This window comes from Rhipicephalus microplus, unplaced genomic scaffold (assembly GCF_043290135.1).
Source record: "Rhipicephalus microplus isolate Deutch F79 unplaced genomic scaffold, USDA_Rmic scaffold_373, whole genome shotgun sequence".
Taxonomy (NCBI): domain Eukaryota; kingdom Metazoa; phylum Arthropoda; class Arachnida; order Ixodida; family Ixodidae; genus Rhipicephalus; species Rhipicephalus microplus.
The window spans coordinates 22,501-35,000 of record NW_027464937.1 but is presented as its reverse complement, the minus strand read 5'-3'; the positions used below and the strand labels follow the sequence as shown (position 1 = coordinate 35,000).

The 12,500-nt window shown below is 61.8% G+C and overlaps 1 non-coding gene across 1 annotated transcript; it reads right to left on the bottom strand.

Moving 5' to 3' along the window:
• Window positions 1-1,631: 1,631 nt before the first annotated feature.
• On the bottom strand, window positions 1,632-3,446 carry LOC142794087 (small subunit ribosomal RNA). The gene has a single exon (XR_012892059.1). It is a non-coding gene; the product is annotated as a small subunit ribosomal RNA (ribosomal RNA).
• Between the last annotated feature and the right edge of the window lie 9,054 nt (window positions 3,447-12,500).

Here is a 12,500-nt window from a genome sequence, read left to right as displayed (position 1 = left end):
CGCACGCTTGGACTCCAAAACTCTGCCGCGCCTTTTTCGGCTGCCGCAAATCGAGCAAACGGTGTGTTTCGGACGGCGTTTCGCTTTCGCTACTTGCGAGTGCTTTCGTGGTCCACCCCTCTATAAATACTCGGGAGGCGTCGAAGCCGGTTCTCCAAGCCGGACCCGTAGGTATCGTTGTGTGCTCGCTCTCATTGGCCCGCCTAACCAGAAAATGCCTGCGGTACACCCATTTGGATAAGAGTGCACGCAGATGCGGGCCTCGACGGCTACACATTTCCTCGGGCGGCCGCCTCCCGGCCTCCGTGGAGCGCGGGATGCACGGTCCCATCGACAAGCCTCTCCCGTTTTTACCGTGGCGTCGCGGTTCACCACGGCAGGCGGGTCGGTCTCCTCCGCATAAAAAGGGGGACCCCCGCTTTTTGTTCCACGAAATCGCACAAGCTTTTTTCGCATCCACGGTTTGCCACCGCACACCAAAATGCCGATCCGGCTGCCTACTTTAGCCAACAGGTGGAGCCAGGCGCGCCGTACTTGCGCGGCACTTCCCACGTCCACCGAAGTCGGTGCCAAGGACCACTTTCGGCGCCGGAGCCGCGTACGAGCCTACTCGAGGCGGAAGAACGAAGCCAGCAAGGGCCTGGCCGCAAGTGCGTTCAATTGTCGGGACGTCCAAGTCCCTCGTTCTTCCGTGCTTCCTCTTTCGGCAAGTCGTTGCGGCACCTTCCCAAAGCGCGCAGACCCGCTAATCGCGACGAGCGCGACGTGGCCGTGCCGCCTTTCCCTCGGCAGCAAGCAAAACGCCTGGCAACGTCGACGCTCCCCTAACCGCGATCTCGCACCGTGTTTCGTGTGGCGAATTCAAAAGCCGGCCGGCGCTGCTGCAACCATTACGGTCGGTACGCATACGCCGCGGAGGGCGGGACGGTCATCGGAGCGTGCGGTTCCTCCATCGAGTACTGCGCACCTCGGCCGTCGCATCGCCGTGCCATGACCGGCCGCGCGTCAACGCGAACCGGTGCCAGCGAGATCCCTCGCCTGCAAGAACCGACCGGCAGCCTCCGTCACCCGAGGACGCGGAGGCGCTTGCCGCGGACGGCGGGACGGTATGCACTGGTGCACAGCGGACCCGTCACATCGCCAGTTCCTTGACCGACCGCCGACGCTTGTGCCGTTCCTCTCGTACTTGGCAGTCGCCGCGCGATTGTCGGGTCTCGTTCTTGCACGCTCGAACGGTCGGGAGGGCACTCGGCTGGCGTTTCGGGAACGCGCAGCCTCGCCTTCTACCGACGTAACCACGACTCGCCGTTCGCGCTCCGCCGCTCCTGTTTACAGTACTAGGCGGTCCCGCAGCGGTCGGGTCGCGCATTTCGAGCGCTTCGAGCCACGGTGCAGTGGCGGGTCGAAAGCCGACCTATGAGTGCGTTGCGCCGTTTGTACCCGCGTCCGCCACCTGGCCGACCGTCCAAGGTCGCGGTGTTGGCGTCCGCTGGGCGCAACAATTTGTCACGGGGTGCCGCTCCACATTCAGGCAGCCCCGTGGGGAAAAGCCGACCCCGCGTCCAAACGGGGTCAGCGGCAAAAAGTGTCGGGCGCAGACGCAGCTGAGGCGCTCACCCTTCACAATCCGTTAATGATCCTTCCGCAGGTTCACCTACGGAAACCTTGTTACGACTTTTACTTCCTCTAAATGATCAAGTTTGGTCATCTTTCCAACAGACCGGCGCAACCGAAAGGCCGCGCCGGACATCGGTCCGAAGACCTCACTAAATCATTCAATCGGTAGTAGCGACGGGCGGTGTGTACAAAGGGCAGGGACGTAATCAACGCGAGCTTATGACTCGCGCTTACTGGGAATTCCTCGTTCAAGGGGAACAATTGCAAGCCCCTATCCCAATCACGAAAGAAGTTCCACGGGTTACCCAGTCTTTTCAGACAGGGATAAAGACACGCTGCTTCCTTCAGTGTAGCGCGCGTGCGGCCCCGGACATCTAAGGGCATCACAGACCTGTTATTGCTCTGTTTCGTGCGGCTAGGAGCCGCTTGTCCCTCTAAGAAGGTTGTAAGGTGCTGGGAACCCCGCACCTATTTAATAGGCTAGAGTCTCGTTCGTTATCGGAATTAACCAGACAAATCGCTCCACCAACTAAGAACGGCCATGCACCACCATCCACCGAATCAAGAAAGAGCTCTCAATCTGTCAATCCTCCCAGTGTCCGGGCCGGGTAAGTTTTCCCGTGTTGAGTCAAATTAAGCCGCAGGCTCCACTCCTGGTGGTGCCCTTCCGTCAATTCCTTTAAGTTTCAGCTTTGCAACCATACTTCCCCCGGAACCCAAATACTTTGGTTTCCCGGAAGCTGCCCGCCGAGTCATTTGAGTAACTCAGGCGGATCGCTGGTTGGCATCGTTTATGGTCAGAACTAGGGCGGTATCTGATCGCCTTCGAACCTCTGACTTTCGTTCTTGATCAATGAAAACATTCTTGGCAAATGCTTTCGCAGTAGTTCGTCTTGCGACGGTCCAAGAATTTCACCTCTAGCGCCGCAATACGAATGCCCCCGTCCGTCCCTCTTAATCATTACCTCGTATTCCAAAAACCAACAGAACAGAAACGAGGTCTTGTTCTATTATTCCATGCAAGTTTATTCAGGCGACTCGCCTGCGTTGAGCACTCTAATTTTTTCAAAGTAAAAGCACCGGCCATCTCGAGGCACACAATGAAGTGCACCAAGAAAGAACCGGCATGATGTTCAGTCCGAGCCGTCGCATCGGGTAGATGCACTACTCGTCTGGAACTGAGATCCAACTACGAGCTTTTTAACCGCAGCAGCTTTAGTATACGCTATTGGAGCTGGAATTACCGCGGCTGCTGGCACCAGACTTGCCCTCCAATTGATCCTCGTTAAAGGATTTAGAGTGTACTCATTTCAATTACGGGGCCTCAAAAGAGTCCCGTATTGTTATTTTTCGTCACTACCTCCCCGTGCCGGGAGTGGGTAATTTGCGCGCCTGCTGCCTTCCTTGGATGTGGTAGCCGTTTCTCAGGCTCCCTCTCCGGAATCGAACCCTGATTCTCCGTTACCCGTAACAACCATGGTAAGCAAGTAACCTACCATCGAAAGTTGATAAGGCAGACACTTGAAAGAAACGTCGCCGGCTCGTGGCCATGCGATCAGCACAAAGTTATCCAGAGTCACCACACAATACGGGCCGAAACCCGATCGATCTTGGTCTAATAAAAGCACCCGTTACCCAAAGGGCTCCAGGCTCACTGCATGTATTAGCTCTAGAATTGCCACAGTTATCCAAGTAGGAAGAAACGATCTAAGGAACCATAACTGATTTAATGAGCCATTCGCGGTTTCGCCTTATTTCGGCATGTACTTAGACATGCATGGCTTAATCTTTGAGACAAGCATATGATTACTGGCAGGATCAACCAGGTAATCGTTCGACTGCGCGTCCGTCCTCGCCTTCGGCGGGCCGGACGCAGTCTGTGTGCGGCGGAGGCCACCTTCAGGCGCCCCAACACGCTTATTTTGCACTCCGAGATGACGGCGTTCGAGCTCGCTACGGCACAACCTTCCCGAAAGACGAGTGGGAGCCGTGCGGCAAGAAGCACGTTCATGCTCGCTCTTTTTCGTTGCATCGACTCGGTCGCGCCGTGCGGGTTGCCCAAGCCCGCTGCACTGTCGGTGGACCGGCCGGAACTAGCAACGGAGCCGAGACTGCAAAGCCGCCAGACGACGGGTCACGCCCGCGTCTTCGGCGCTTTCGCATCTGAATCGCCCGAGGACGACACGGAACACACCTCGATATCGTGGTAAAACGGCACCGTCCGACAACCAGCCCCTAACGCATCAAGCGGATGAGGCTGCAGACGACTGCCGTGGATTCCCCTGGAGCAGACCCGAGGACACGCTTGACGAGGCCGAAGCCCGCCGCATATCAGACACCCGGTCGCTTTCGCGTACGCCGCTCACGAGAACCCCCACATAATAGCAGCGATAAGTACCCAGACCTCCTTGGGCACTAATACGAGCGTACTCGAGAAAATTTCACCGCGGGTGTGCCCCGAAACGTGTGGCACGTTGAGCGTGCCACAAGTCTACGTCGCTCTCAAACCCGCCGAGGTCGTAGAATTTGCGACCCTACTCACGAAATTCCCACCGAGGATACGGCCGCAAACGTACCGCACCTTGGGTAGGCCACGAGTTTGTGCAACACTACGCTGACGGCACAGCACCGAGGTCGTGCGCGCACGCACGGGAAAATTCCGCCGCGGTTTCTGCCGAAAACGTGAGGCACCACGACTCTCCGCAAGTTCGCGTCGACTGCGAAAGACCGAAGTCGTGAACGACGTGTCCGCTACTCGCCGCCGACACGCTGGACACCAAACGTACAACGACTCGACGGCGTAGTAGAGGCCCACGACGCGGTTTTCCTTAACGACGTCTCGGCGTGGCACCGACAGGTTAGAACGGCCGACCAACGTTCCCTGTCCGCCGTTCGGCTCAGTCGAAGGGCTCGGCGACTTCGGCAACGCTGCGAAGCCGCACGGTGACGCACGCCATGTCCCCATTTTTTTTTTTTTTCTTTCTGCGTCTGCCGGGGTGCCCCTATAATAGCAGCGATAAGCACCCAGACCGCCGTGGGTCGCTCGCCCCGGCTGACGTGGTTTTTCGTACTCCTGCGGCGGTCGCCGTCAAGCACGTCCAAATACGCTACTTTCGTGGGCGCATTCACGCTCTTTCGCTTCGCCGGAGTGCCAGCACTCACTCTGCCAAAAACGGCGAACATCCGAGCGGCGGTTCCCACTTTTGCGTCGGCGTCGCAAACCCCGCCCCGGCAGACGAGGTTTGCCGTACTCGTGCGACGGTGGCCGGCGGGCACGTCGAAAGACGCCGATATCGTGCGCGAATTGGCGCACCTTGGCTTCACCGGAGTGCCGCCACTGACTCCTCCAAAAACGGCGAAGATCCGAGCGGCGCTTCCCACTTTCGCATCGGCGTCCCGAACTCCGCCCCGGCTGACGCGGTTTACCGTACTCGTGCGACGGTCGCCGGCGAGCACGTGGAAAGACGCCGATATCGTGCCCGAATCGGCTCCGTTCGGCTTCGCCGGAGTGCCAGCACTGGCTCGGCGAAAGACGACGAACATCCGAGCGACGGTTCTCACTATTGCGTACGCGTCGCAAACCCCGCCCCGGCAGACGCACTTTGCCGTACTCGTGCGACGGTCGCCGGCGAGCACGTAGAAAGACGCCGATATCGTGCCGGAATCGGCCCCGTTTGGCTTCGCCGGAGTGCCAGCACTCACTCGGCCACAAACGGCGAACATCCGAGCGGCGGTTCCCACTTAGCCGTCGGCGTCCCGAACTCCGCCCCGGCAGACGCGGTTGCCGAGCTCGTGCGACTAGCGACCGCGAAGCCGTCTCGCGACGCCGCTTTCGTGCGCGGCTCCCACTGCGACCTGGGTCACCCGAGGTCGACGAGCAAGAAAGAATGTCGAAAAAAAATTTTTTTTTTTTTTGCGTCTGCCGGGGTGCCCCTATAATAGCAGCGATAAGCACCCAGACCGCCATGGGTCGCTCGCCCCGGCTGACGTGGTTTTTCGTTTTCCTGCGGTGGTCGTCGTCAAGCACGTCCAAACACGCCACTTTCGTGGGCGCATTCGCGCTCTTTCGCTTCGCCGGAGTGCCAGCACTCACTCTGCCAAAAACGGCGAACATCCTAGTGGCGGTTCCCACTTTTGCGTCGGCGTCGCCAACCCCGCCCCGGCATACGCGGTTTGCCGTACTCGTGCGGCGGTGGCCGGCGGGCACGTCGAAAGACACCGATATCGTGCGCGAGTCGATGCTTCTTGGTCTCGCAGGAGGGCCGCCACTCACTCCTGCAAAAACGGCGAAGATCCGAGCGGCGCTTCCCACTTTTTCGTCGGCATCGCAAACCTCGCCCCGGCAGACGCGCTTTGCCGTACTCGTGCGACGGTCGCCGGCGAGCACGTCGAAATACGCCGATATCGTGCCCGAATCGGCCCCGTTTCGCTTCGCCGGAGTGCCAGCACTCACTCGGCCAAAAACGGCGAACATCCGAGCAGCGGTACCCACTTAGCCGTCGGCATCCCGAACTCCGCGCCGGCTGACGCGGTTGCCGAGCTCGTGCGACTAGCGACCGCGAACGCGTCTCGCGACGCCGCTTTCGTGCGCGGCTCCCATTGCGACCTGGGTTACCCGAGCTCGACCAGCAAAAAAGAAGGTCGAAAAAAAATTTTTTTTTTCTGCGTCTGCCGGGGTGCCCCTATAATAGCAGCGATAAGCACCCAGACCGCCGTGGGTCGCTCGCCCCGGCTGACGTGGTTTTTCGTACTCCTGCAGCGGTCGCCGTCAAGCACGTCCAAATACGCCACTTTCGTGGGCGCTTTCGCGCTCTTTCGCGTCGCCGGTGTGCCAGCACTCACTCTGCCAAAAACGGCGAACATCCTAGTGGCGGTTCCCACTTTTGCGTCGGCGTCGCCAACCCCGCCCCGGCATACGCGGTTTGCCGTACTCGTGCGGCGGTGGCCGGCGGGCACGTCGAAAGACACCGATATCGTGCGCGAGTCGATGCTTCTTGGTCTCGCAGGAGGGCCGCCACTCACTCCTGCAAAAACGGCGAAGATCCGAGCGGCGCTTCCCACTTTTTCGTCGGCATCGCAAACCTCGCCCCGGCAGACGCGCTTTGCCGTACTCGTGCGACGGTCGCCGGCGAGCACGTCGAAATACGCCGATATCGTGCCCGAATCGGCCCCGTTTCGCTTCGCCGGAGTGCCAGCACTCACTCGGCCAAAAACGGCGAACATCCGAGCAGCGGTACCCACTTAGCCGTCGGCATCCCGAACTCCGCGCCGGCTGACGCGGTTGCCGAGCTCGTGCGACTAGCGACCGCGAACGCGTCTCGCGACGCCGCTTTCGTGCGCGGCTCCCATTGCGACCTGGGTTACCCGAGCTCGACCAGCAAAAAAGAAGGTCGAAAAAAAATTTTTTTTTTCTGCGTCTGCCGGGGTGCCCCTATAATAGCAGCGATAAGCACCCAGACCGCCGTGGGTCGCTCGCCCCGGCTGACGTGGTTTTTCGTACTCCTGCAGCGGTCGCCGTCAAGCACGTCCAAATACGCCACTTTCGTGGGCGCTTTCGCGCTCTTTCGCGTCGCCGGTGTGCCAGCACTCACTCTGCCAAAAACGGCCAACATCCGAGCGGCGGTTCCCACTTTTGCGTCGGCGTCGTAAACCCCGCCCCGGCAGACGCGGTTTGCCCTACTCGTTCGACGGTCGCCGGCGAGCGCGTCGAAAGACGCCGATATCGTGCGCTAATTGGCGCTCCTTGGCTTCTCCGGAGTGCCGCCACTCACTCCTCCAAAAACGGCGAAGATCCGAGCGGCGTTCTCCACTTTCGCATCGGCGTCCCGAACTCCGCCCGGGCTGACGCGGTTTACCGTACTCGTGCGACGGTCGCCGCCGGGCACGTCGAAAGACGCCGATATCGTGCCGTAATCGGCCCCGTTTGGCTTCGCCCGAGTGCCAGCACTCACTCGGCCAAAAACGGCGAACATCCGAGCAGCGTTTCCCACTTTCGCATCGGCGTCCCGAAGCCCGCCCCGGCAGACGCGGTTTGCCCTACTCGAGCGACGGTCGCCGGCGATCACGTCGAAAGGCGCCGAATTCGTGCACGAATCGATGCTTCTTGGTCTCGCAGGAGGGCCGCCACTCACTCCTGCAAAAACGGCGAAGATCCGAGTTGCGCTTCCCACTTTTTCGTCGGCGTCCCGAACTACGCCCCGGCTGACGCGGTTTACCGTACTCGTGCGACGGTCGCCGGCGGGCACTTCAAAATACGCCGATTTCGTGGGCGCATTCACGCTGTTTCGCTTCCCCGGAGTGCCAACACTCACTCTGCCGAAAGCGGCGATCATCCGAGCGGCGGTTCCCACTTTTGCGTCGGCTTCGCAAACGGCGCCCCGGCAGACGCGCTCGTGCGACGTACTCGTGCGACGGTCGCCGGCGAGCACGTCGAAAGACGCCGATATCGTGCTCGAATCGACCCCGTTTCGCTTCGCCGGAGTGCTGCCAGTCACGGCGCAGAGAACGGCGAACAAGTGTTTTTTTTTTTTTTTCCTAGAATTTGTGTTATAGAAGGCACATTTGATATCGGACGATAATTTTCAACTTTATCACGCGCACCGATTTTCGTGTAGAGGTTTGCAAGTTTATGGGAATTTCTCCACTTGGAATAATGCGATTTAGTAGTACTACGAGAACTTCATGGATGTACTCAAGGGTACGGGGCAAGTCAGTTACGTCAACACCTGCAGATTTTTTACACTTCAAACTGAAAATTGTTGGTTGTGAGTCCTCGTGTGATATTAAAGGCCGATTCGCTAACACATAGAACAAAGAAAGAAAGGAAGAAAAAACGCCCGCGCTCGCTCAAGAAACCTGGGTTCGCAACAAGTGGCAACAACAAGCAACCGAGCGAGTGCGCCAAAACCCGTGGCGGCCGAACAAACGCGAAGTCCCAACCGCGTCAGCCGGGGCGGCACGGGACAGGAAAAATCACTTCAGCCGGGGCGGCGGGGCACCGAATAAACCTCGTCACCTCGTCGCAGGATAAAAGAGGAAACAAAAAGTCTAAACAGCGTCTGCTGGAGCGAATGCGTAATAAAACAACAACAACAACAAAAAAAAAACACCCGCGCTCAAGAAGTCTGCAATCCTCACAAAAGGCGACTGTGACCGAGCAGCGTCAGCCGGGGCCGTGCGGAAACGGAAAAACCGCGACTACCGGGGCGTCGAGGCACCGAAAAATCCACTTCAGCCGCGGCGAAAAAAAAAACAAAAAGAAAGACGGAGGGGGGGGGGGGGAACCACGTCTGCCGGGGCGAAGGAAAAAAAAAAACGCGTCTGCCGGGGCGAGCCCGGGTGCGGCACCACCGGGAAAACTGTGGCAAACAGACATGGCGATCGAGTGAGTGGGCCGCCAGCCAGGCTCAGCCAAAAAGTGCAAAGTCCGAACTGCGTCAGCCGGGGCGGCAAAAACCGCGTCAGCCGGGGCGGCGCAAAAAACCGCGTCTGCCGGGGCGGCACGAAACCGCGTCAGCCGGGGCGGGGCGAAAACTGCGTCAGCCGGGGCGAAAAGAAAAAAAAAAAACGCGTCTGCCGGGGCAAGCCCGGGTGCGGCACCACCGGGAAAACTGTGGCAAACAGACATGGCGATCGAGTGAGTGGGCCGCCAGCCAGGCACAGCCGAAAAGTGCAAAGTCCGAACCGTGTCAGCCGGGGCGACGCAAAAACCGCGTCAGCCGGGGCGGCGCGAAAACCGCGTCAGCCGGGGCGGCACGAAACCGCGTCAGCCGGGGCGGCGCGAAAACTGCGTCAGCCGGGGCGGCGCGAAAACCTCGTCAGCCGGGGCGAGCGAAAAGGGGGGGGGGGAACCACGTCTGCCGGGGCGAAAGAAAAAAAAACGCGTCTGCCGGGGCGAGCCCGGGTGCGGCACCACCGGGAAGACTGTGGCAAACAGACATGGCGATCGAGTGAGTGGGCCGCCAGCCAGGCTCAGCCCAAAAAGTGCCAAGTCCGAACTGCGTCAGCCGGGGCGGCAAAAACCGCGTCAGCCGGGGCGGCGCGAAAACCGCGTCTGCCGGGGCGGCGCGAAAACTGCGTCTGCCGGGGCGAGCCCGGGTGCGGCACCACCGGGAAAACTGTGGCAAACAGACATGGCGATCGAGTGAGTGGGCCGCCAGCCAGGCACAGCCGAAAAGTGCTAAGTCCGAACTGCGTCTGCCGGGGCGGCACGAAACCGCGTCAGCCGGGGCGGCGCGAAAACCGCGTCTGCCGGGGCGGCACGAAACCGCGTCAGCCGGGGCGGCGCGAAAACTGCGTCAGCCGGGGCGAGCCCGGGTGCGGCACCACCGGGAAAACTGTGGCAAACAGACATGGCGATCGAGTGAGTGGGCCGCCAGCCAGGCACAGCCGAAAAGTGCTAAGTCCGAACTGCGTCTGCCGGGGCGGCACGAAACCGCGTCAGCCGGGGCGGCGCGAAAACCGCGTCTGCCGGGGCGGCACGAAACCGCGTCAGCCGGGGCGGCGCGAAAACTGCGTCAGCCGGGGCGAGCCCGGGTGCGGCACCACCGGGAAAACTGTGGCAAACAGACATGGCGATCGAGTGAGTGGGCCGCCAGCCAGGCACAGCCGAAAAGTGCTAAGTCCGAACTGCGTCAGCCGGGGCGGCAAAAACCGCGTCAGCCGGGGCGGCGCAAAAAACCGCGTCTGCCGGGGCGGCACGAAACCGCGTCAGCCGGGGCGGCGCGAAAACTGCGTCAGCCGGGGCGAAAGAAAAAAAAAAAAACGCGTCTGCCGGGGCGAGCCCGGGTGCGGCACCACCGGGAAAACTGTGGCAAACAGACATGGCGATCGAGTGAGTGGGCCGCCAGCCAGGCACAGCCGAAAAGTGCTAAGTCCGAACTGCGTCTGCCGGGGCGGCACGAAACCGCGTCAGCCGGGGCGGCGCGAAAACCGCGTCTGCTGGGGCGGCACGAAACCGCGTCAGCCGGGGCGGCGCGAAAACTGCGTCAGCCGGGGCGAGCCCGGGTGCGGCACCACCGGGAAAACTGTGGCAAACAGACATGGCGATCGAGTGAGTGGGCCGCCAGCCAGGCACAGCCGAAAAGTGCTAAGTCCGAACTGCGTCTGCCGGGGCGGCACGAAACCGCGTCAGCCGGGGCGGCGCGAAAACCGCGTCTGCCGGGGCGGCGCGAAAACTGCGTCAGCCGGGGCGAGCCCGGGTGCGGCACCACCGGGAAAACTGTGGCAAACAGACATGGCGATCGAGTGAGTGGGCCGCCAGCCAGGCACAGCCGAAAAGTGCAAAGTCCGAACCGTGTCAGCCGGGGCGACGCAAAAACCGCGTCAGCCGGGGCGGCGCGAAAACCGCGTCAGCCGGGGCGGCACGAAACCGCGTCAGCCGGGGCGGCGCGAAAACTGCGTCAGCCGGGGCGGCGCGAAAACCTCGTCAGCCGGGGCGAGCGAAAAGGGGGGGGGGGGGAACCACGTCTGCCGGGGCGAAAGAAAAAAAAAACGCGTCTGCCGGGGCGAGCCCGGGTGCGGCACCACCGGGAAGACTGTGGCAAACAGACATGGCGATCGAGTGAGTGGGCCGCCAGCCAGGCTCAGCCCAAAAAGTGCCAAGTCCGAACTGCGTCAGCCGGGGCGGCAAAAACCGCGTCAGCCGGGGCGGCGCGAAAACCGCGTCTGCCGGGGCGGCGCGAAAACTGCGTCAGCCGGGGCGAGCCCGGGTGCGGCACCACCGGGAAAACTGTGGCTAACAGACATGGCGATCGAGTGAGTGGGCCACCAGCCAGGCTCAGCCAAAAAGTGCCAAGTCCGAACTGCGTCAGCCGGGGCGGCAAAAACCGCGTCAGCCGGGGCGGCGCAAAAAAACCGCGTCTGCCGGGGCGGCACGAAACCGCGTCAGCCGGGGCGGCGCGAAAACTGCGTCAGCCGGGGCGAAAGAAAAAAAAAAACGCGTCTGCCGGGGCGAGCCCGGGTGCGGCACCACCGGGAAAACTGTGGCAAACAGACATGGCGATCGAGTGAGTGGGCCGCCAGCCAGGCACAGCCGAAAAGTGCTAAGTCCGAACTGCGTCTGCCGGGGCGGCACGAAACCGCGTCAGCCGGGGCGGCGCGAAAACCGCGTCTGCCGGGGCGGCACGAAACCGCGTCAGCCGGGGCGGCGCGAAAACTGCGTCAGCCGGGGCGAGCCCGGGTGCGGCACCACCGGGAAAACTGTGGCAAACAGACATGGCGATCGAGTGAGTGGGCCGCCAGCCAGGCACAGCGGAAAAGTGCTAAGTCCGAACTGCGTCTGCCGGGGCGGCACGAAACCGCGTCAGCCGGGGCGGCGCGAAAACCGCGTCTGCCGGGGCGGCACGAAACCGCGTCAGCCGGGGCGGCGCGAAAACTGCGTCAGCCGGGGCGAGCCCGGGTGCGGCACCACCGGGAAAACTGTGGCAAACAGACATGGCGATCGAGTGAGTGGGCCGCCAGCCAGGCACAGCCGAAAAGTGCTAAGTCCGAACTGCGTCAGCCGGGGCGGCAAAAACCGCGTCAGCCGGGGCGGCGCAAAAAACCGCGTCTGCCGGGGCGGCACGAAACCGCGTCAGCCGGGGCGGCGCGAAAACTGCGTCAGCCGGGGCGAAAGAAAAAAAAAAACGCGTCTGCCGGGGCGAGCCCGGGTGCGGCACCACCGGGAAAACTGTGGCAAACAGACATGGCGATCGAGTGAGTGGGCCGCCAGCCAGGCACAGCCGAAAAGTGCTAAGTCCGAACTGCGTCTGCCGGGGCGGCACGAAACCGCGTCAGCCGGGGCGGCGCGAAAACCGCGTCTGCCGGGGCGGCACGAAACCGCGTCAGCCGGGGCGGCGCGAAAACTGCGTCAGCCGGGGCGAGCCCGGGTGCGGCACCACCGG